We start from the raw sequence: 26325 nt of genomic DNA, 5'->3' as shown, positions 1-26325 counted from the left end.
AATAATAAGTGTCTCCCTGATTTTTCAGAAACAAATATATCTGTTGAAAATAGTCTGGTGTAGGCCAGAGAGACAGAAGTGTGCTTTTGCTGTTCCACGGTAAAAAATCTCTATTATCCTGCTTTTTGCATTTTTTGCTGTAAAAAAAAAAAATAGAGTCTCCCTGATTTTTCAGACACAAATATATCTGTTGAAAATAGTCTGGTGTAGGCCCGAGAAATACAAGTGTGGTTTTGCAGTTCCACGGTACAAACCTCTGTATTATCCACTTTTGGGCCATTTGTATCTAAAAAAAACATTTTGAGTGTGTCGCTCACTGTTCAGCCACAAATATATATATATTTTAAAAAGCCTGGTATACACCAGTAAATTATTACTGTGGTTTTGATGTTCCACGGTAAAACATCTCTATTATCCTGTTTTTGGCATTTTTTGCTGTATAAAAATAATAATAGTGTCTCCCTGATTTTTCAGACACAAATATTTCTGTTGAAAATAGTCTGGTGTAGGCCAGAGAGACAGAAGTGTGCTTTTGCTGTTCCACGGTAAAAAATCTCTATTATCCTGCTTTTTGCATTTTTTGCTGTAAAAAAAAAAAAATAGTGTCTAGCTGATTTTTCAGACACAAATATATCTGTTGAAAATAGTCTGGTGTAGGCCCGAGAAATACAAGTGTGGTTTTGCAGTACCACGGTACAAACCTCTGTATTATCCACTTTTGGCCCGTTGGTATCTAAAAAAACCAGTTTGAGTGTGTCGCTCACTGTTCAGCCGCAAATATATATATATTTTAAAAAGCCTGGTATACACCAGTAAATTATTACTGTGGTTTTGATGTTCCACGGTAAAACATCTCTATTATCCTGTTTTTGACATTTTTTGCTGTATAAAAATAATAATAGTGTCTCCCTGATTTTTCAGACACAAATATATCTGTTGAAAATAGTCTGGTGTAGGCCAGAGAGACAAAAGTGTGCTTTTGCTGTTCCACGGTAAAAAAACTCTATTATCCTGCTTTTTGCATTTTTTGCTGTAGAAAAAAAAAATAGTGTCTCCCTGATTTTTCAGACACAAATATATCTGTTGAAAATAGTCTGGTGTAGGCCCGAGAAATACAAGTGTGGTTTTGCAGTTCCACGTTACAAACCTCTGTATTATCCACTTTTGGGCCATTTGTATCTAAAAAAAACAGTTTGAGTGTGTCGCTCACTGTTCAGCCGCAAATATATATATATTTTAAAAAGCCTGGTATACACCAGTAAATTATTACTGTGGTTTTGATGTTCCACGGTAAAACATCTCTATTATCCTGTTTTTGGCATTTTTTGCTGTATAAAAATAATAATAGTGTCTCCCTGATTTTTCAGACACAAATATATCTGTTGAAAATAGTCTGGTGTAGGCCAGAGAGACAGAAGTGTGCTTTTGCTGTTCCATGGTAAAAAATCTCTATTATCCTGCTTTTTGCATTTTTTGCTGTAAAAAAAAAAAAAATAGTGTCTCCCTGATTTTTCAGACACAAATATATCTGTTGAAAATAGTCTGGTGTAGGCCCGAGAAATACAAGTGTGGTTTTGCAGTTCCACGGTACAAAACCTGTGTATTATCCACTTTTGGGACATTTGTAACTAAAAAAAACAGTTTGAGTGTGTCGCTCACTGTTCAGCCGCAAATATATATATATTTTAAAAAGCCTGGTATACACCAGTAAATTATTACTGTGGTTTTGATGTTCCACGGTAAAACATCTCTATTATCCTGTTTTTGGCATTTTTTGCTGTATAAAAATAATAATAGTGTCTCCCTGATTTTTCAGACACAAATATATCTGTTGAAAATAGTCTGGTGTAGGCCAGAGAGACAGAAGTGTTCTTTTGCTGTTCCACGGTAAAAAATCTCTATTATCCTGCTTTTTGCATTTTTTGCTGTAAAAAAAAAAAATAGTGTCTCCCTGATTTTTCAGACACAAATATATCTGTTGAAAATAGTCTGGTGTAGGCCCGAGAAATACAAGTGTGGTTTTGCAGTTCCACGGTACAAACCTCTGTATTATCCACTTTTGGGCCATTTGTATCTAAAAAAAACAGTTTGAGTGTGTCGCTCACTGTTCAGCCGCAAATATATATATATTTTAAAAAGCCTGGTATACACCAGTAAATTATTACTGTGGTTTTGATGTTCCACGGTAAAACATCTCTATTATCCTGTTTATGGCATTTTTTGCTGTATAAAAATAATAATAGTGTCTCCCTGATTTTTCAGACACAAATATTTCTGTTGAAAATAGTCTGGTGTATGCCAGAGAGACAGAAGTGTGCTTTTGCTGTTCCACGGTAAAAAATTTCTATTATCCTGCTTTTTGCATTTTTTGCTGTAAAAAAAAAAAAATAGTGTCTCCCTGATTTTTCAGACACAAATATATCTGTTGAAAATAGTCTGGTGTAGGCCCGAGAAATACAAGTGTGGTTTTGCAGTTCCACGGTACAAACCTCTGTATTATCCACTTTTGGCCCGTTGGTATCTAAAAAAAACAGTTTGAGTGTGTCGCTCACTGTTCAGCCGCAAATATATATATATTTTAAAAAGCCTGGTATACACCAGTAAATTATTACTGTGGTTTTGATGTTCCACGGTAAAACATCTCTATTATCCTGTTTTTGGCATTTTTTGCTGTATAAAAATAATAATAGTGTCTCCCTGATTTTTCAGACACAAATATATCTGTTGAAAATAGTCTGGTGTAGGCCAGAGAGACAGAAGTGTGCTTTTGCTGTTCCACGGTAAAAAATCTCTATTATCCTGCTTTTTGCATTTTTTGCTGTAAAAAAAAAAATAGTGTCTCCCTGATTTTTCAGACACAAATATATCTGTTGAAAATAGTCTGGTGTAGGCCCGAGAAATACAAGTGTGGTTTTGCAGTTCCACGGTACAAACCTCTGTATTATCCACTTTTGGGCCATTTGTATCTAAAAAAAACAGTTTGAGTGTGTCGCTCACTGTTCAGCCGCAAATATATATATATTTTAAAAAGCCTGGAATACACCAGTAAATTATTACTGTGGTTTTGATGTTCCACGGTAAAACATCTCTATTATCCTGTTTTTGACATTTTTTGCTGTATAAAAATAATAATAGTGTCTCCCTGATTTTTCAGACACAAATATATCTGTTGAAAATAGTCTGGTGTAGGCCAGAGAGACAAAAGTGTGCTTTTGCTGTTCCATGGTAAAAAATCTCTATTATCCTGCTTTTTGCATTTTTTGCTGTAAAAAAAAAATAAATAGTGTCTCCCTGATTTTTCAGACACAAATATATCTGTTGAAAATAGTCTGATGTAGGCCCGAGAAATACAAGTGTGGTTTTGAAGTTCCACGGTACAAACCTCTGTATTATCCACTTTTGGGCCATTTGTATCTAATAAAAACAGTTTGAGTGTGTCGCTCACTGTTCAGTCGCAAATATATATATATTTTAAAAAGACTGGTATACACCAGTAAATTATTACTGTGGTTTTGATGTTCCACGGTAAAACATCTCTATTATCCTGTTTTTGGCATTTTTTGCTGTATAAAAATAATAATAGTGTCTCCCTGATTTTTCAGACACAAATATATCTGTTGAAAATAGTCTGGTGTAGGCCAGAGAGACAGAAGTGTGCTTTTGCTGTTCCACGGTAAAAAATCTCTATTATCCTGCTTTTTGCATTTTTTGCTGTAAAAAAAAAAAAATAGTGTCTCCCTGATTTTTCAGACACAAATATATCTGTTGAAAATAGTCTGGTGTAGGCCCGAGAAATACAAGTGTGGTTTTGCAGTTCCACGGTACAAAACCTCTGTATTATCCACTTTTGGGACATTTGTATCTAAAAAGAACAGTTTGAGTGTGTCGCTCACTGTTCAGCCGCAAATATATATATATTTTAAAAAGCCTGGTATACACCAGTAAATTATTACTGTGGTTTTGATGTTCCACGGTAAAACATCTCTATTATCCTGTTTTTGGCATTTTTTGCTGTATAAAAATAATAATAGTGTCTCCCTGATTTTTCAGACACAAATATATCTGTTGAAAATAGTCTGGTGTAGGCCAGAGAGACAGAAGTGTTCTTTTGCTGTTCCATGGTAAAAAATCTCTATTATCCTGCTTTTTGCATTTTTTGCTGTAAAAAAAAAAATAGTGTCTCCCTGATTTTTCAGACACAAATATATCTGTTGAAAATAGTCTGGTGTAGGCCCGAGAAATACAAGTGTGGTTTTGCAGTTCCACGGTACAAACCTCTGTATTATCCACTTTTGGGCCATTTGTATCTGAAAAAAACAGTTTGAGTGTGTCGCTCACTGTTCAGCCGCAAATATATATATATTTTAAAAAGCCTGGTATACACCAGTAAATTATTACTGTGGTTTTGATGTTCCACGGTAAAACATCTCTATTATCCTGTTTTTGACATTTTTTGCTGTATAAAAATAATAATAGTGTCTCCCTGATTTTTCAGACACAAATATATCTGTTGAAAATAGTCTGGTGTAGGCCAGAGAGACAAAAGTGTGCTTTTGCTGTTCCACGGTAAAAAATCTCTATTATCCTGCTTTTTGCATTTTTTGCTGTAGAAAAAAAAAATAGTGTCTCCCTGATTTTTCAGACACAAATATATCTGTTGAAAATAGTCTGGTGTAGGCCCGAGAAATACAAGTGTGGTTTTGCAGTTCTACGGTACAAACCTCTGTATTATCCACTTTTGGCCCATGGGTATCTAAAAAAAACAGTTTGAGTGTGTCGCTCAATGTTCAGCCGCAAATATATATATATTTTAAAAAGTCTGGTATACACCAGTAAATTATTACTGTGGTTTTGATGTTCCACGGTAAAACATCTCTATTATCCTGTTTTTGGCATTTTTTGCTGTATAAAAATAATCATAGTGTCTCCCTGATTTTTCAGACACAAATATATCTGTTGAAAATAGTCTGGTGTAGGCCAGAGAGACAGAAGTGTTCTTTTGCTGTTCCATGGAAAAAAATCTCTATTATCCTGCTTTTTGCATTTATTGCTGTAAAAAAAAAAATAGTGTCTCCCTGATTTTTCAGACACAAATATATCTGTTGAAAATAGTCTGGTGTAGGCCCGAGAAATACAAGTGTGGTTTTGCAGTTCCACGGTACAAACCTCTGTATTATCCACTTTTGGGCCATTTGTATCTAAAAAAAACAGTTTGAGTGTGTCGCTCACTGTTCAGCCGCAAATATATATATATTTTAAAAAGCCTGGTATACACCAGTAAATTATTACTGTGGTTTTGCTGTTCCACGGTAAAAAATCTCTATTATCCTGCTTTTTGCATTTTTTGCTGTAAAAAAAAAAATAGTGTCTCCCTGATTTTTCAGACACAAATATATCTGTTGAAAATAGTCTGGTGTAGGCCCGAGAAATACAAGTGTGGTTTTGCAGTTCCACGGTACAAACCTCTGTATTATCCACTTTTGGGCCATTTGTATCTAAAAAAAACAGTTTGAGTGTGTCGCTCACTGTTCAGCCGCAAATATATATATATTTTAAAAAGCCTGGAATACACCAGTAAATTATTACTGTGGTTTTGATGTTCCACGGTAAAACATCTCTATTATCCTGTTTTTGACATTTTTTGCTGTATAAAAATAATAATAGTGTCTCCCTGATTTTTCAGACACAAATATATCTGTTGAAAATAGTCTGGTGTAGGCCAGAGAGACAAAAGTGTGCTTTTGCTGTTCCATGGTAAAAAATCTCTATTATCCTGCTTTTTGCATTTTTTGCTGTAGAAAAAAAAAAATAGTGTCTCCCTGATTTTTCAGACACAAATATATCTGTTGAAAATAGTCTGGTGTAGGCCCGAGAAATACAAGTGTGGTTTTGCAGTTCCACGGTACAAACCTCTGTATTATCCACTTTTGGGGCATTTGTATCTAAAAAAAACAGTTTGAGTGTGTCGCTCGCTTTTCAGCCGCAAATATATATATATTTTAAAAAGCCTGGTATACACCAGTAAATTATTACTGTGGTTTTGATGTTCCACGGTAAAACATCTCTATTATCCTGTTTTTGGCATTTTTTGCTGTATAAAAATAATAATAGTGTCTCCCTGATTTTTCAGACACAAATATATCTGTTGAAATTAGTCTGGTGTAGGCCAGAGAGACAGAAGTGTGCTTTTGCTGTTCCACGGTAAAAAATCTCTATTATCCTGCTTTTTGCATTTTTTGCTGTAAAAAAAAAATAAATAGTGTCTCCCTGATTTTTCAGACACAAATATATCTGTTGAAAATAGTCTGATGTAGGCCCGAGAAATACAAGTGTGGTTTTGAAGTTCCACGGTACAAACCTCTGTATTATCCACTTTTGGGCCATTTGTATCTAATAAAAACAGTTTGAGTGTGTCGCTCACTGTTCAGTCGCAAATATATATATATTTTAAAAAGACTGGTATACACCAGTAAATTATTACTGTGGTTTTGATGTTCCACGGTAAAACATCTCTATTATCCTGTTTTTGGCATTTTTTGCTGTATAAAAATAATAATAGTGTCTCCCTGATTTTTCAGACACAAATATATCTGTTGAAAATAGTCTGGTGTAGGCCAGAGAGACAGAAGTGTGCTTTTGCTGTTCCACGGTAAAAAATCTCTATTATCCTGCTTTTTGCATTTTTTGCTGTAAAAAAAAAAAAATAGTGTCTCCCTGATTTTTCAGACACAAATATATCTGTTGAAAATAGTCTGGTGTAGGCCCGAGAAATACAAGTGTGGTTTTGCAGTTCCACGGTACAAAACCTCTGTATTATCCACTTTTGGGACATTTGTATCTAAAAAGAACAGTTTGAGTGTGTCGCTCACTGTTCAGCCGCAAATATATATATATTTTAAAAAGCCTGGTATACACCAGTAAATTATTACTGTGGTTTTGATGTTCCACGGTAAAACATCTCTATTATCCTGTTTTTGGCATTTTTTGCTGTATAAAAATAATAATAGTGTCTCCCTGATTTTTCAGACACAAATATATCTGTTGAAAATAGTCTGGTGTAGGCCAGAGAGACAGAAGTGTTCTTTTGCTGTTCCATGGTAAAAAATCTCTATTATCCTGCTTTTTGCATTTTTTGCTGTAAAAAAAAAAATAGTGTCTCCCTGATTTTTCAGACACAAATATATCTGTTGAAAATAGTCTGGTGTAGGCCCGAGAAATACAAGTGTGGTTTTGCAGTTCCACGGTACAAACCTCTGTATTATCCACTTTTGGGCCATTTGTATCTGAAAAAAACAGTTTGAGTGTGTCGCTCACTGTTCAGCCGCAAATATATATATATTTTAAAAAGCCTGGTATACACCAGTAAATTATTACTGTGGTTTTGATGTTCCACGGTAAAACATCTCTATTATCCTGTTTTTGACATTTTTTGCTGTATAAAAATAATAATAGTGTCTCCCTGATTTTTCAGACACAAATATATCTGTTGAAAATAGTCTGGTGTAGGCCAGAGAGACAAAAGTGTGCTTTTGCTGTTCCACGGTAAAAAATCTCTATTATCCTGCTTTTTGCATTTTTTGCTGTAGAAAAAAAAAATAGTGTCTCCCTGATTTTTCAGACACAAATATATCTGTTGAAAATAGTCTGGTGTAGGCCCGAGAAATACAAGTGTGGTTTTGCAGTTCTACGGTACAAACCTCTGTATTATCCACTTTTGGCCCATGGGTATCTAAAAAAAACAGTTTGAGTGTGTCGCTCAATGTTCAGCCGCAAATATATATATATTTTAAAAAGTCTGGTATACACCAGTAAATTATTACTGTGGTTTTGATGTTCCACGGTAAAACATCTCTATTATCCTGTTTTTGGCATTTTTTGCTGTATAAAAATAATCATAGTGTCTCCCTGATTTTTCAGACACAAATATATCTGTTGAAAATAGTCTGGTGTAGGCCAGAGAGACAGAAGTGTTCTTTTGCTGTTCCATGGAAAAAAATCTCTATTATCCTGCTTTTTGCATTTATTGCTGTAAAAAAAAAAATAGTGTCTCCCTGATTTTTCAGACACAAATATATCTGTTGAAAATAGTCTGGTGTAGGCCCGAGAAATACAAGTGTGGTTTTGCAGTTCCACGGTACAAACCTCTGTATTATCCACTTTTGGGCCATTTGTATCTAAAAAAAACAGTTTGAGTGTGTCGCTCACTGTTCAGCCGCAAATATATATATATTTTAAAAAGCCTGGTATACACCAGTAAATTATTACTGTGGTTTTGCTGTTCCACGGTAAAAAATCTCTATTATCCTGCTTTTTGCATTTTTTGCTGTAAAAAAAAAAATAGTGTCTCCCTGATTTTTCAGACACAAATATATCTGTTGAAAATAGTCTGGTGTAGGCCCGAGAAATACAAGTGTGGTTTTGCAGTTCCACGGTACAAACCTCTGTATTATCCACTTTTGGGCCATTTGTATCTAAAAAAAACAGTTTGAGTGTGTCGCTCACTGTTCAGCCGCAAATATATATATATTTTAAAAAGCCTGGAATACACCAGTAAATTATTACTGTGGTTTTGATGTTCCACGGTAAAACATCTCTATTATCCTGTTTTTGACATTTTTTGCTGTATAAAAATAATAATAGTGTCTCCCTGATTTTTCAGACACAAATATATCTGTTGAAAATAGTCTGGTGTAGGCCAGAGAGACAAAAGTGTGCTTTTGCTGTTCCATGGTAAAAAATCTCTATTATCCTGCTTTTTGCATTTTTTGCTGTAGAAAAAAAAAAATAGTGTCTCCCTGATTTTTCAGACACAAATATATCTGTTGAAAATAGTCTGGTGTAGGCCCGAGAAATACAAGTGTGGTTTTGCAGTTCCACGGTACAAACCTCTGTATTATCCACTTTTGGGGCATTTGTATCTAAAAAAAACAGTTTGAGTGTGTCGCTCGCTTTTCAGCCGCAAATATATATATATTTTAAAAAGCCTGGTATACACCAGTAAATTATTACTGTGGTTTTGATGTTCCACGGTAAAACATCTCTATTATCCTGTTTTTGGCATTTTTTGCTGTATAAAAATAATAATAGTGTCTCCCTGATTTTTCAGACACAAATATATCTGTTGAAATTAGTCTGGTGTAGGCCAGAGAGACAGAAGTGTGCTTTTGCTGTTCCACGGTAAAAAATCTCTATTATCCTGCTTTTTGCATTTTTTGCTGTAAAAAAAAAATAAATAGTGTCTCCCTGATTTTTCAGACACAAATATATCTGTTGAAAATAGTCTGATGTAGGCCCGAGAAATACAAGTGTGGTTTTGAAGTTCCACGGTACAAACCTCTGTATTATCCACTTTTGGGCCATTTGTATCTAATAAAAACAGTTTGAGTGTGTCGCTCACTGTTCAGTCGCAAATATATATATATTTTAAAAAGACTGGTATACACCAGTAAATTATTACTGTGGTTTTGATGTTCCACGGTAAAACATCTCTATTATCCTGTTTTTGGCATTTTTTGCTGTATAAAAATAATAATAGTGTCTCCCTGATTTTTCAGACACAAATATATCTGTTGAAAATAGTCTGGTGTAGACCAGAGAGACAGAAGTGTGCTTTTGCTGTTCCACGGTAAAAAATCTCTATTATCCTGCTTTTTGCATTTTTTGCTGTAAAAAAAAAAAAATAGTGTCTCCCTGATTTTTCAGACACAAATATATCTGTTGAAAATAGTCTGGTGTAGGCCCGAGAAATACAAGTGTGGTTTTGCAGTTCCACGGTACAAAACCTCTGTATTATCCACTTTTGGGACATTTGTATCTAAAAAGAACAGTTTGAGTGTGTCGCTCACTGTTCAGCCGCAAATATATATATATTTTAAAAAGCCTGGTATACACCAGTAAATTATTACTGTGGTTTTGATGTTCCACGGTAAAACATCTCTATTATCCTGTTTTTGGCATTTTTTGCTGTATAAAAATAATAATAGTGTCTCCCTGATTTTTCAGACACAAATATATCTGTTGAAAATAGTCTGGTGTAGGCCAGAGAGACAGAAGTGTTCTTTTGCTGTTCCATGGTAAAAAATCTCTATTATCCTGCTTTTTGCATTTTTTGCTGTAAAAAAAAAAATAGTGTCTCCCTGATTTTTCAGACACAAATATATCTGTTGAAAATAGTCTGGTGTAGGCCCGAGAAATACAAGTGTGGTTTTGCAGTTCCACGGTACAAACCTCTGTATTATCCACTTTTGGGCCATTTGTATGTAAAAAAAACAGTTTGAGTGTGTCGCTCACTGTTCAGCCGCAAATATATATATATTTTAAAAAGCCTGGTATACACCAGTAAATTATTACTGTGGTTTTGATGTTCCACGGTAAAACATCTCTATTATCCTGTTTTTGACATTTTTTGCTGTATAAAAATAATAATAGTGTCTCCCTGATTTTTCAGACACAAATATATCTGTTGAAAATAGTCTGGTGTAGGCCAGAGAGACAAAAGTGTGCTTTTGCTGTTCCACGGTAAAAAATCTCTATTATCCTGCTTTTTGCATTTTTTGCTGTAGAAAAAAAAATAGTGTCTCCCTGATTTTTCAGACACAAATATATCTGTTGAAAATAGTCTGGTGTAGGCCCAAGAAATACAAGTGTGGTTTTGCAGTTCTACGGTACAAACCTCTGTATTATCCACTTTTGGCCCATGGGTATCTAAAAAAAACAGTTTGAGTGTGTCGCTCAATGTTCAGCCGCAAATATATATATATTTTAAAAAGTCTGGTATACACCAGTAAATTATTACTGTGGTTTTGATGTTCCACGGTAAAACATCTCTATTATCCTGTTTTTGGCATTTTTTGCTGTATAAAAATAATCATAGTGTCTCCCTGATTTTTCAGACACAAATATATCTGTTGAAAATAGTCTGGTGTAGGCCAGAGAGACAGAAGTGTTTTTTTGCTGTTCCATGGAAAAAAATCTCTATTATCCTGCTTTTTGCATTTATTGCTGTAAAAAAAAAAATAGTGTCTCCCTGATTTTTCAGACACAAATATATCTGTTGAAAATAGTCTGGTGTAGGCCCGAGAAATACAAGTGTGGTTTTGCAGTTCCACGGTACAAACCTCTGTATTATCCACTTTTGGGCCATTTGTATCTAAAAAAAACAGTTTGAGTGTGTCGCTCACTGTTCAGCCGCAAATATATATATATTTTAAAAAGCCTGGTATACACCAGTAAATTATTACTGTGGTTTTGCTGTTCCACGGTAAAAAATCTCTATTATCCTCCTTTTTGCATTTTTTGCTGTAAAAAAAAAAATAGTGTCTCCCTGATTTTTCAGACACAAATATATCTGTTGAAAATAGTCTGGTGTAGGCCCGAGAAATACAAGTGTGGTTTTGCAGTTCCACGGTACAAACCTCTGTATTATCCACTTTTGGGCCATTTGTATCTAAAAAAAACAGTTTGAGTGTGTCGCTCACTGTTCAGCCGCAAATATATATATATTTTAAAAAGCCTGGTATACACCAGTAAATTATTACTGTGGTTTTGATGTTCCACGGTAAAACATCTCTATTATCCTGTTTTTGGCATTTTTTGCTGTTTAAAAATAATAATAGTGTCTCCCTGATTTTTCAGACACAAATATATCTGTTGAAAATAGTCTGGTGTAGGCCAGAGAGACAGAAGTGTGCTTTTGCTGTTCCACGGTAAAAAATCTCTATTATCCTGCTTTTGCATTTTTTGCTGTAAAAAAAAAAAATAGTGTCTCCCTGATTTTTCAGACACAAATATATCTGTTGAAAATAGTCTGGTGTAGGCCCGAGAAATACAAGTGTGGTTTTGCAGTTTCACGGTACAAACCTCTGTATTATCCACTTTTGGGCCATTTGTATCTAAAAAAAACAGTTTGAGTGTGTCGCTCACTGTTCAGCCGCAAATATATATATATTTTAAAAAGCCTGGTATACACCAGTAAATTATTACTGTGGTTTTGATGTTCCACGGTAAAACATCTCTATTATCCTGTTTTTGGCATTTTTTGCTGTATAAAAATAATAATAGTGTCTCCCTGATTTTTCAGACACAAATATATCTGTTGAAAATAGTCTGGTGTAGGCCAGAGAGACAGAAGTGTGCTTTTGCTGTTCCACGGTAAAAAATCTCTATTATCCTGCTTTTTGCATTTTTTGCTGTAAAAAAAAAAAATAGTGTCTCCCTGATTTTTCAGACACAAATATATCTGTTGAAAATAGTCTGGTGTAGGCCCGAGAAATACAAGTGTGGTTTTGCAGTTCCACGGTACAAACCTCTGTATTATCCACTTTTGGGCCATTTGTATCTAAAAAAAACAGTTTGAGTGTGTCGCTCACTGTTCAGCCGCAAATATATACATATTTTAAAAAGCCTGGTATACACCAGTAAATTATTACTGTGGTTTTGATGTTCCACAGTAAAACATCTCTATTATCCTGTTTTGGGCATTTTTTGCTGCATAAAAATAATAATAGTGTGTCCCTGATTTTTCAGACACAAATATATCTGTTGAAAATAGTCTGGTGTAGGCCAGAGAGACAGAAGTGTGCTTTTACTGTTCCACGGTAAAAAATCTCTATAATCCTGCTTTTCGCATTTTTTTGCTGTAAAAAAAAAAAAAAATAGTGTCTCCCTGATTTTTCAGACACAAATATATCTGTTGAAAATAGTCTGGTGTAGGCCCGAGAAATACAATGTGGTTTTGCAGTTCCACGGTACAAAACCTCTGTATTATCCACTTTTGGGACATTTGTATCTAAAAAAAACAGTTTGAGTGTGTCGCTCACTGTTAAGCCGCAAATATATATATATTTTAAAAAGCCTGGTATACACCAGTAAATTATTACTGTGGTTTTGATGTTCCACGGTAAAACATCTCTATTATCCTGTTTTTGGCATTTTTTGCTGTATAAAAATAATAATAGTGTCTCCCTGATTTTTCAGACACAAATATATCTGTTGAAAATAGTCTGGTGTAGGTCAGAGAGACAGAAGTGTGCTTTTGCTGTTCCACGGTAAAAAATCTCTATTATCCTGCTTTTTGCATTTTTTGCTGTAAAAAAAAAAATAGTGTCTCCCTGATTTTTCAGACACAAATATATCTGTTGAAAATAGTCTGGTGTAGGCCCGAGAAATACAAGTGTGGTTTTGCAGTTCCACGGTACAAACCTCTGTATTATCCACTTTTGGGCCATTTGTATCTAAAAAAAAACAGTTTGAGTGTGTCGCTCACTGTTCAGCCGCAAATATATATATATTTTAAAAAGCCTGGTATACACCAGTAAATTATTACTGTGGTTTTGATGTTCCACGGTAAAACATCTCTATTATCCTGTTTTTGACATTTTTTGCTGTATAAAAATAATAATAGTGTCTCCCTGATTTTTCAGACACAAATATATCTGTTGAAAATAGTCTGGTGTAGGCCAGAGAGACAAAAGTGTGCTTTTGCTGTTCCACGGTAAAAAATCTCTATTATCCTGCTTTTTGCATTTTTTGCTGTAGAAAAAAAAAATAGTGTCTCCCTGATTTTTCAGACACAAATATATCTGTTGAAAATAGTGTGGTGTAGGCCCGAGAAATACAAGTGTGGTTTTGCAGTTCCACGTTACAAACCTCTGTATTATCCACTTTTGGGCCATTTGTATCTAAAAAAAACAGTTTGAGTGTGTCGCTCACTGTTCAGCCGCAAATATATATATATTTTAAAAAGCCTGGTATACACCAGTAAATTATTACTGTGGTTTTGATGTTCCACGGTAAAACATCTCTATTATCCTGTTTTTGGCATTTTTTGCTGTATAAAAATAATAATAGTGTCTCCCTGATTTTTCAGACACAAATATATCTGTTGAAAATAGTCTGGTGTAGGCCAGAGAGACAGAAGTGTGCTTTTGCTGTTCCATGGTAAAAAATCTCTATTATCCTGCTTTTTGCATTTTTTGCTGTAAAAAAAAAAAAAATAGTGTCTCCCTGATTTTTCAGACACAAATATATCTGTTGAAAATAGTCTGGTGTAGGCCCGAGAAATACAAGTGTGGTTTTGCAGTTCCACGGTACAAAACCTGTGTATTATCCACTTTTGGGACATTTGTAACTAAAAAAAACAGTTTGAGTGTGTCGCTCACTGTTCAGCCGCAAATATATATATATTTTAAAAAGCCTGGTATACACCAGTAAATTATTACTGTGGTTTTGATGTTCCACGGTAAAACATCTCTATTATCCTGTTTTTGGCATTTTTTGCTGTATAAAAATAATAATAGTGTCTCCCTGATTTTTCAGACACAAATATATCTGTTGAAAATAGTCTGGTGTAGGCCAGAGAGACAGAAGTGTTCTTTTGCTGTTCCACGGTAAAAAATCTCTATTATCCTGCTTTTTGCATTTTTTGCTGTAAAAAAAAAAAATAGTGTCTCCCTGATTTTTCAGACACAAATATAGCTGTTGAAAATAGTCTGGTGTAGGCCCGAGAAATACAAGTGTGGTTTTGCAGTTCCACGGTACAAACCTCTGTATTATCCACTTTTGGGCCATTTGTATCTAAAAAAAACAGTTTGAGTGTGTCGCTCACTGTTCAGCCGCAAATATATATATATTTTAAAAAGCCTGGTATACACCAGTAAATTATTACTGTGGTTTTGATGTTCCACGGTAAAACATCTCTATTATCCTGTTTATGGCATTTTTTGCTGTATAAAAATAATAATAGTGTCTCCCTGATTTTTCAGACACAAATATTTCTGTTGAAAATAGTCTGGTGTATGCCAGAGAGACAGAAGTGTGCTTTTGCTGTTCCACGGTAAAAAATTTCTATTATCCTGCTTTTTGCATTTTTTGCTGTAAAAAAAAAAAAATAGTGTCTCCCTGATTTTTCAGACACAAATATATCTGTTGAAAATAGTCTGGTGTAGGCCCGAGAAATACAAGTGTGGTTTTGCAGTTCCACGGTACAAACCTCTGTATTATCCACTTTTGGCCCGTTGGTATCTAAAAAAAACAGTTTGAGTGTGTCGCTCACTGTTCAGCCGCAAATATATATATATTTTAAAAAGCCTGGTATACACCAGTAAATTATTACTGTGGTTTTGATGTTCCACGGTAAAACATCTCTATTATCCTGTTTTTGGCATTTTTTGCTGTATAAAAATAATAATAGTGTCTCCCTGATTTTTCAGACACAAATATATCTGTTGAAAATAGTCTGGTGTAGGCCAGAGAGACAGAAGTGTGCTTTTGCTGTTCCACGGTAAAAAATCTCTATTATCCTGCTTTTTGCATTTTTTGCTGTAAAAAAAAAAATAGTGTCTCCCTGATTTTTCAGACACAAATATATCTGTTGAAAATAGTCTGGTGTAGGCCCGAGAAATACAAGTGTGGTTTTGCAGTTCCACGGTACAAACCTCTGTATTATCCACTTTTGGGCCATTTGTATCTAAAAAAAACAGTTTGAGTGTGTCGCTCACTGTTCAGCCGCAAATATATATATATTTTAAAAAGCCTGGAATACACCAGTAAATTATTACTGTGGTTTTGATGTTCCACGGTAAAACATCTCTATTATCCTGTTTTTGACATTTTTTGCTGTATAAAAATAATAATAGTGTCTCCCTGATTTTTCAGACACAAATATATCTGTTGAAAATAGTCTGGTGTAGGCCAGAGAGACAAAAGTGTGCTTTTGCTGTTCCATGGTAAAAAATCTCTATTATCCTGCTTTTTGCATTTTTTGCTGTAGAAAAAAAAAAATAGTGTCTCCCTGATTTTTCAGACACAAATATATCTGTTGAAAATAGTCTGGTGTAGGCCCGAGTAATACAAGTGTGGTTTTGCAGTTCCACGGTACAAACCTCTGTATTATCCACTTTTGGGGCATTTGTATCTAAAAAAAACAGTTTGAGTGTGTCGCTCGCTTTTCAGCCGCAAATATATATATATTTTAAAAAGCCTGGTATACACCAGTAAATTATTACTGTGGTTTTGATGTTCCACGGTAAAACATCTCTATTATCCTGTTTTTGGCATTTTTTGCTGTATAAAAATAATAATAGTGTCTCCCTGATTTTTCAGACACAAATATATCTGTTGAAATTAGTCTGGTGTAGGCCAGAGAGACAGAAGTGTGCTTTTGCTGTTCCACGGTAAAAAATCTCTATTATCCTGCTTTTTGCATTTTTTGCTGTAAAAAAAAAATAAATAGTGTCTCCCTGATTTTTCAGACACAAATATATCTGTTGAAAATAGTCTGATGTAGGCCCGAGAAATACAAGTGTGGTTTTGAAGTTCCACGGTACAAACCTCTGTATTATCCACTTTTGGGCCATTTGTATCTAATAAAAACAGTTTGAGTGTGTCGCTCACTGTTCAGTCGCAAATATATATATATTTTAAAAAGACTGGTATACACCAGTAAATTATTACTGTGGTTTTGATGTTCCACGGTAAAACATCTCTATTATCCTGTTTTTGGCATTTTTTGCTGTATAAAAATAATAATAGTGTCTCCCTGATTTTTCAGACACAAATATATCTGTTGAAAATAGTCTGGTGTAGGCCAGAGAGACAGAAGTGTGCTTTTGCTGTTCCACGGTAAAAAATCTCTATTATCCTGCTTTTTGCATTTTTTGCTGTAAAAAAAAAAAAATAGTGTCTCCCTGATTTTTCAGACACAAATATATCTGTTGAAAATAGTCTGGTGTAGGCCCGAGAAATACAAGTGTGGTTTTGCAGTTCCACGGTACAAAACCTCTGTATTATCCACTTTTGGGACATTTGTATCTAAAAAGAACAGTTTGAGTGTGTCGCTCACTGTTCAGCCGCAAATATATATATATTTTAAAAAGCCTGGTATACACCAGTAAATTATTACTGTGGTTTTGATGTTCCACGGTAAAACATCTCTATTATCCTGTTTTTGGCATTTTTTGCTGTATAAAAATAATAATAGTGTCTCCCTGATTTTTCAGACACAAATATATCTGTTGAAAATAGTCTGGTGTAGGCCAGAGAGACAGAAGTGTTCTTTTGCTGTTCCATGGTAAAAAATCTCTATTATCCTGCTTTTTGCATTTTTTGCTGTAAAAAAAAAAATAGTGTCTCCCTGATTTTTCAGACACAAATATATCTGTTGAAAATAGTCTGGTGTAGGCCCGAGAAATACAAGTGTGGTTTTGCAGTTCCACGGTACAAACCTCTGTATTATCCACTTTTGGGCCATTTGTATCTAAAAAAAACAGTTTGAGTGTGTCGCTCACTGTTCAGCCGCAAATATATATATATTTTAAAAAGCCTGGTATACACCAGTAAATTATTACTGTGGTTTTGATGTTCCACGGTAAAACATCTCTATTATCCTGTTTTTGACATTTTTTGCTGTATAAAAATAATAATAGTGTCTCCCTGATTTTTCAGACACAAATATATCTGTTGAAAATAGTCTGGTGTAGGCCAGAGAGACAAAAGTGTGCTTTTGCTGTTCCACGGTAAAAAATCTCTATTATCCTGCTTTTTGCATTTTTTGCTGTAGAAAAAAAAAATAGTGTCTCCCTGATTTTTCAGACACAAATATATCTGTTGAAAATAGTCTGGTGTAGGCCCGAGAAATACAAGTGTGGTTTTGCAGTTCCACGGTACAAACCTCTGTATTATCCACTTTTGGCCCATGGGTATCTAAAAAAAACAGTTTGAGTGTGTCGCTCAATGTTCAGCCGCAAATATATATATATTTTAAAAAGTCTGGTATACACCAGTAAATTATTACTGTGGTTTTGATGTTCCACGGTAAAACATCTCTATTATCCTGTTTTTGGCATTTTTTGCTGTATAAAAATAATCATAGTGTCTCCCTGATTTTTCAGACACAAATATATCTGTTGAAAATAGTCTGGTGTAGGCCAGAGAGACAGAAGTGTTCTTTTGCTGTTCCATGGAAAAAAATCTCTATTATCCTGCTTTTTGCATTTATTGCTGTAAAAAAAAAAATAGTGTCTCCCTGATTTTTCAGACACAAATATATCTGTTGAAAATAGTCTGGTGTAGGCCCGAGAAATACAAGTGTGGTTTTGCAGTTCCACGGTACAAACCTCTGTATTATCCACTTTTGGGCCATTTGTATCTAAAAAAAACAGTTTGAGTGTGTCGCTCACTGTTCAGCCGCAAATATATATATATTTTAAAAAGCCTGGTATACACCAGTAAATTATTACTGTGGTTTTGCTGTTCCACGGTAAAAAATCTCTATTATCCTGCTTTTTGCATTTTTTGCTGTAAAAAAAAAAATAGTGTCTCCCTGATTTTTCAGACACAAATATATCTGTTGAAAATAGTCTGGTGTAGGCCCGAGAAATACAAGTGTGGTTTTGCAGTTCCACGGTACAAAACCTCTGTATTATCCACTTTTGGGACATTTGTATCTAAAAAGAACAGTTTAAGTGTGTCGCTCACTGTTCAGCCGCAAATATATATATATTTTAAAAAGCCTGGTATACACCAGTAAATTATTACTGTGGTTTTGATGTTCCACGGTAAAACATCTCTATTATCCTGTTTTTGGCATTTTTTGCTGTATAAAAATAATAATAGTGTCTCCCTGATTTTTCAGACACAAATATATCTGTTGAAAATAGTCTGGTGTAGGCCAGAGAGACAGAAGTGTTCTTTTGCTGTTCCATGGTAAAAAATCTCTATTATCCTGCTTTTTGCATTTTTTGCTGTAAAAAAAAAAATAGTGTCTCCCTGATTTTTCAGACACAAATATATCTGTTGAAAATAGTCTGGTGTAGGCCCGAGAAATACAAGTGTGGTTTTGCAGTTCCACGGTACAAACCTCTGTATTATCCACTTTTGGGCCATTTGTATCTAAAAAAAACAGTTTGAGTGTGTCGCTCACTGTTCAGCCGCAAATATATATATATTTTAAAAAGCCTGGTATACACCAGTAAATTATTACTGTGGTTTTGCTGTTCCACGGTAAAAAATCTCTATTATCCTGCTTTTTGCATTTTTTGCTGTAAAAAAAAAAATAGTGTCTCCCTGATTTTTCAGACACAAATATATCTGTTGAAAATAGTCTGTTGTAGGCCCGAGAAATACAAGTGTGGTTTTGCAGTTCCACGGTACAAACCTCTGTATTATCCACTTTTGGGCCATTTGTATCTAAAAAAAACAGTTTGAGTGTGTCGCTCACTGTTCAGCCGCAAATATATATATATTTTAAAAAGCCTGGTATACACCAGTAAATTATTACTGTGGTTTTGATGTTCCACGGTAAAACATCTCTATTATCCTGTTTTTGGCATTTTTTGCTGTTTAAAAATAATAATAGTGTCTCCCTGATTTTTCAGACACAAATATATCTGTTGAAAATAGTCTGGTGTAGGCCAGAGAGACAGAAGTGTGCTTTTGCTGTTCCACGGTAAAAAATCTCTATTATCCTGCTTTTGCATTTTTTGCTGTAAAAAAAAAAAATAGTGTCTCCCTGATTTTTCAGACACAAATATATCTGTTGAAAATAGTCTGGTGTTGGCCCGAGAAATACAAGTGTGGTTTTGCAGTTTCACGGTACAAACCTCTGTATTATCCACTTTTGGGCCATTTGTATCTAAAAAAAACAGTTTGAGTGTGTCGCTCACTGTTCAGCCGCAAATATATATATATTTTAAAAAGCCTGGTATACACCAGTAAATTATTACTGTGGTTTTGATGTTCCACGGTAAAACATCTCTATTATCCTGTTTTTGGCATTTTTTGCTGTATAAAAATAATAATAGTGTCTCCCTGATTTTTCAGACACAAATATATCTGTTGAAAATAGTCTGGTGTAGGCCAGAGAGACAGAAGTGTGCTTTTGCTATTCCACGGTAAAAAATCTCTATTATCCTGCTTTTTGCATTTTTTGCTGTAAAAAAAAAAATAGTGTCTCCCTGATTTTTCAGACACAAATATATCTGTTGAAAATAGTCTGGTGTAGGCCCTGAGAAATACAAGTGTGGTTTTGCAGTTCCACGGTACAAACCTCTGTATTATCCACTTTTGGGCCATTTGTATCTAAAAAAAACAGTTTGAGTGTGTCGCTCACTGTTCAGCCGCAAATATATACATATTTTAAAAAGCCTGGTATACACCAGTAAATTATTACTGTGGTTTTGATGTTCCACAGTAAAACATCTCTATTATCCTGTTTTGGGCATTTTTTGCTGCATAAAAATAATAATAGTGTGTCCCTGATTTTTCAGACACAAATATATCTGTTGAAAATAGTCTGGTGTAGGCCAGAGAGACAGAAGTGTGCTTTTACTGTTCCACGGTAAAAAATCTCTATAATCCTGCTTTTCGCATTTTTTTGCTGTAAAAAAAAAAAAAAATAGTGTCTCCCTGATTTTTCAGACACAAATATATCTGTTGAAAATAGTCTGGTGTAGGCCCGAGAAATACAAGTGTGGTTTTGCAGTTCCACGGTACAAACCTCTGTATTATCCACTTTTGGGCCATTTGTATCTAAAAAAACAGTTTGAGTGTGTCGCTCACTGTTCAGCCGCAAATATATATATATATTTTAAAAAGCCTGGTATACACCAGTAAATTATAACTGTGATTTTGCTGTTCCACGGTAAAAAATCTCTATTATTCAGGTTTTGGTAGTTTTTTCCGTAAAGAAAAACAGTAGTGTCTCCTGACTGTTGTGACACAAAAACATATCTGTTGAAAATAGTCTTGTGTAGGCCCAACATCCCAGTGTGGTTTCGCAGTTCCACGGGTCAAATCGCTGTACTATCCAGTTTTGGGCCTTTGATATCTAAAAAAAAAGCAGTTTGAGTGTGTCGCTCACTGTTCAGCCGCAAATATCTCTCTTTAAAAAAGTGTGGTATACCCCAGTAAACAATAACTGTGGTTTTCCTCTTCCACGATTCTAATCTTCTCTTTATTACCCTTTTTCCATTGATAGTGCAAGTGTAAGCTATTTTACTTCATTTACAATGGGCAAGGCGCGTGGCAAGGGATGTTGAAGTGGACGTTTTGGTGATGGTTCGTGCAGCGGACTGGGCCGTGGCCAAGGTGAAAATGTGCCACAAACAACAGCCACATCTTCTCGCTCCCACTTCTTGACCGAATTACTAGGGAAGCACAGAACAACACCAGTATTGAGAACTGATCAGTGTGAACAGGTTATTAATTGGATAGCAGACAATACTTCCAGTTACCTGGGCACCACCACCTCCGGTCTGTCTTCCACACGGTCAACTCTTAGTAGCCGTGAGTCTCGACCGCATACTCCTCCTCACCCTGATGCTCCTTCCTCCCACCATGCCGAGTGTCGTCAGACAGCAAGTGATCCCACACTTGGACACTCTGAAGAGCTGTTCACTGGTCCATTTCCATATTTGGGCCCCTCGCCTGATATGCTTGAAGTGGTGGAAGAGGAGATCCCATGTTGCTATGCCCAAATATTTGAACAGCCACGGCCACAGGAAGTCGACGTTGGCAATCTGTCACAAGAGGTGGACGATGACGAGACACAATTGCCAGGAAGTGAGGAGGAGGATCGTGGTGCTCAAGTGGAAGAGGAGGAGGTGGTGGATGATCTAGTAACTGACCCAACGTGGAAGGAGGACATGCAGAGTGAGGCCAGCAGCACACAGGGGGAGGGAGGCAGAGTACCCCAACAGGCAGGAAGAAGCAGTGTGGTGGCCGCAGACAGAAGGCAGGCAACCGTTCCCCGTAACACCAACACGAGGGACGTTGCCAGTACAAGCGGTAGGTCTTCCAGAGTCTGGAATTTTTCTGCTGATAACCCCAAAAAGGCCATATGTTCCACCTGCCATGCCAGCATCAGCAGGGGTGACAAAACTACCAGCCTGACCACCACCAGCATGATCAGGCACATGGCAGCAAAGCACCCGACTTTGTGGGGCGAAACCCAGGGTCCACGACCAGTGTCAGCGGGTGTCACCACTGCTTCTTCCACTGTTGTGCATGCAATAGAACCCCCTGTTGTGTGTGCAAGGCAATCCCCTGTCCTTACTGCATGTAAAGATGCCCCCTCCTCTCAGTCTTCACTTGTTATGGCAGTTTCTCAAGAAACAGCATCAACGTCCACGTCCACGTCCCACCGCAGTGTTCAATTGTCCATATCCCAGACCTTTGAAAGAAAGCGGAAATTCGCAGCTAACGCCCCACAGGCCACAGTCCTAAATTCCCACATTTCATGACTGCTTGCATTGGAAATGCTGCCTTTTAGGCTGGTGGAGACGGAATCCTTCCGCAATCTTATGGCGGTGGCTGTCCCTCGGTACTCGGTCCCCAGCCGACACTATTTTGCCCGGTGTGCCATCCCCGCACTACACAAGCACGTGTCCCAAAGCATCTGCCGTGCCCTCAACAACGCAGTTACTGGGAGAGTCCACCTGACAACGGACACGTGGACAAGTGCTTGTGGCCAGGGACGGTACATCTCTCTGACGGCACACTGGGTAAACATAGTGGAAGCCGGGACCCAGTCGGACCTTGGGACGGAACACATCCTCCCCACACCGAGGATTGCAGGCCCTATGTTAGTCAGAGTTGCCCCCACAGTGTACAGCTCCTGCGCATCCTCCTCCTCCTCCTCATGTTCAGCCTCCATCTCAGATATCACCAGATCAGTTACAAGCTGGAAGCATTGCAGTACTGCCTCCGCTAAGCAGCAACAGGCTGTGCTGAAACTCATAAGCTTAGGTGATAAACCTCACACTGCTTGTGAGTTGTGGACAGCTGTGAAAGAGCAGGCAGATCTGTGGCTGAGACCGCTGAACCTACATCCCGGCATGGTCGTGTGTGACAATGGCCGTAACCTGGTGGCGGCTCTGAGGTGAGGTGAGATCACACATGTACCATGCCTGGCTCATGTGCTTAACCTCGTGGTTCAGCGGTTTCTTAAATCGTACCCCGAGTTGCCAGATCTGCTTGTGAAAGTACGCCGCCTGTCAGCTCATTTTCGCAAGTCGGCTACAGCTTCCGCCGCCCTTGCTGTGTTGCAGCAGCGTTTGCAGCTTCCGGCACACCGACTGGTGTATGATGTCCCCACACGTTGGAACTCTACCCTCCACATGTTGCAAAGGATTTGTGAGCAGAAGAGAGCAGTTGTGGAGTACCAGCTGCAACAAGGCTGTCGATATTCAGGTCAGACTCCACACATAAGACCTTAGGAGTGGACCTGGATGTCTGACATATGTACCATCCTGACAAACTTTGAGGAGGCCAACAAGATGGTGAGTGGCGATGACGCCATCATTAGTGTCAGCATCCCACTTGTCTGTCTTTTGCAACGCTCTCTGCAGAGAATTAAAGAGGAGGCATTGCAGCCAGAGTATGATGAGATGGATCAAGAAGCCGTAGCGGGTGATTGCACACAGCCCAGCCTCATCTCATCCCAACTTGCAATGGGGGACAATGAGGGAGAGGAGGAGGAGGAGGAGGAAGAACAGGAGCTGCTATCATGCGTTGTAGACAGTAGTACCTGTATAAGTGTCATACCGTCGGTTCAACGTGGGTGGCCTGAGGACAGGGGGGAGGAGGAAGAGGAGGAGGAGGAGGAGGAGAGCATGGTCAGTCGTCATCTTGGTGAGGACACGGAAATCTTGCCCGTTACCAGTCTGGCACGCATGGCTGACTTTATGTTGCACTGCCTTAACCGTGACCCTCGCGTTGTCAAAATGTTGGGTGACAGTCATTACTGGTTGGTGACACTTGTAGACCCCCGCTGCAAGGAGAACTTTCACTCTCTTATTCCTGAGGTGGAGAGGTCTACAAAAATCGGGCAATACCAGAAGGCCCATGCTGCAGAACTCTTAAAAAAATTCCTATCTGAACACGCTAGCGGCAGAGGTCACAGTTCGTTGCCCAACCAAGGCGTACAGGCGAGAGAAATGCAACTCTGATCCAGCAGAGGCAGGGGAACACTGTCAACGTTCTGGGACAGTTTTCTGACACCCGCCCAGCTTACAGGCCCTGAGGCGCGGGGTACTCTCACAAGGAGTGGAAAGTTTCAAAAGATGGTGAGGGAGTACCTTGCCGTTCGTACCAGCGTCCTCCGTGATTCCTCTGTGCCTTTTAATTATTGGGTATCCAAGCTGGACACTTGGAATGAACTCGCTCTGTACGCCTTGGAGGTCCTGGCCTGTCCTGCCGCTAGCGTGTTATCGGAGCGTGTTTTTAGTGCCGCTGGGGGAATTAAAACTGATAAGCGCACTCGCCTGTCAACTGACAATGCTGACAAGATGACCCTTAACAAAATGAACAAGGGCTGGATTGGGCCAGACTTCTCATCACCACCAAATGACAGCAGAGTAACATAGAGTCAAATCCACTGTGTTATTTCGGGAGGTGTATTCACATGCACCGCTTCACACCCACACATGGGTATACGCTTCCTCATTTCAACTGTTTAATCTTCTTCTCCTTATCCTCAGCCTCCACCACCACTATACCACCAGGGTGCCAGCATTGCAAGTTCCTCCGTCCTAATTTTTGGCAGCTTTTGCTGGGAAAGCATAAGCAAATACCATGGGACACCCACTCCCCAATAATGGGACTTATGTTTGTAATATGCTGTACTGCATGGCTCTTGTAAGGGGCATTGCAAGTTGCTCCGTCCTAATTTTTGGCAGCTTTTGCTGGGAAAGCATAAGCAAATACTTTGGGAGACCCACCCCCCAATAATAGGACTTATGTTTGTAATATGCTGTACTGCATGACTCTTGTAAGGGGCATTGCAAGTTGCTCCGTCCTAATTTTTGGCAGCTTTTGCTGGGAAAGCATAAGCAAATACTATGGGAGACCCACTCCCCAATAATGGGACTTATGTTTGTAATATGCTGTACTGCATGGCTCTTGTAAGGGGCATTGCAAGTTGCTCCGTCCTAATTTTTGGCAGCTTTTGCTGGGAAAGCATAAGCAAATACTATGGGAGACCCACTCCCCAATAATAGGACTTATGTTTGTAATATGCTGTACTGCATGGCTCTTGTAAGGGGCATTGCAAGTTGCTCTGTCCTAATTTTTGGCAGCTTTTGCTTGCAAGGCATTAGCAAATACTATGGGAGACCCACTCCCCAATAATGGGACTTATGTTTGTAATATGCTGTACTGCATGTGACGCGCCCCCTGGGCCGTGTGTACACGTGTGTGGGATACCCGGTGCCGGGACTCTGGGGTCTGTTGTCTCCGTGGCGGTGACCCAGTCCCGTGGCTCAGGCTGGTCAAACCAGTGGCAATCTTTCTTAGGTTTTGAGGTTAATTGTCCGACTGCACCACCCGTGAATTGCGGTCAGGGAGTACCACCGCTGCGAGGCAGACTGCTGAGGCTGGTGTTGTGTGCGCAGCATAAAATGGGATAACTCCCCTCGGGAGGAGTATAGCCTCAGGGCAGTGAGTGTGGATGATGGGGGTGATGGTGCATGAGCGCAGCAGGAATGACTCAGAGTCTTTGCAGTGCAGTTCAGGGTCTTTACTGATGATTATAAGGTAGACCCTCCCGGGAGTACTGGCTAGCATAAGAGGCCTGGTCAGTCTGTGAGCAAGCAGGAGTTCCCCTGGCCAGGTGGAGTTGTAGGCCTCCCCGTCTGTCTGCACTCTTCCTGGCTACCTTGCTGTAAGCGGGTAGAAGTAGCCCACATCCCTGAGTCTACCGTGTAGTGCTCACCCGTATGGCTGGTGACTTGGGGCCTTTTGTTAGCCTCCGCTCCACGACAGCGGTGCTGGTCCCTTGCTTGTGACTGAGCCTCCGGGCTTCTATGGCCAGAGGACATGAAATCCCCTGCCGGCTGGTTTCTGCTGCTGGATATATAAGTCCTCACACAGCTTCGGACTCCTGTGTCCGGTTCCTATTGTCTTCTGCCAGGGCGAGCTCTGCTCAGCTTCCAGCCCCTCGTCTTTAGCTCCTAGCTCCTACAGAGCTCCTTGCTGTTACTTTCCCTTGCTCTCACTCTGACTCTGACTGTTCTCTGACTCACTTAACCCCACCCCAGATCCAGTTTATAAGGGCAGAATTCTCCCCTCCCAGGACTGGGGCAGGAGGATGTTGCATGTTTAAGGGATCCTGACCAGGAAACCTCCCACTTGCTCTCCGACGTAATCTCTATTACTGTGGTGACCAGACCCCTGGGGTGCCACACATGGCTCTTGTAAGGGGCAATGCAGTACCTCATAATTTTTGGAAAGCATTCCATTCACTGCTTAGGCCAACAGTGCACAGGAGACCCAGTTGCTATAAATGGAAAAAAAGGTTTAGTTAACACCCTCTGACCTCCATGTCATTTC

The sequence above is a fragment of the Phyllobates terribilis genome, unplaced genomic scaffold, assembly GCF_046119375.1.
Source record: "Phyllobates terribilis strain yellow unplaced genomic scaffold, ASM4611937v1 Scaffold_3__8_contigs__length_932513732, whole genome shotgun sequence".
In the NCBI taxonomy this organism is placed as follows: domain Eukaryota; kingdom Metazoa; phylum Chordata; class Amphibia; order Anura; family Dendrobatidae; genus Phyllobates; species Phyllobates terribilis.
This window is presented reverse-complemented; position numbering follows the sequence as displayed.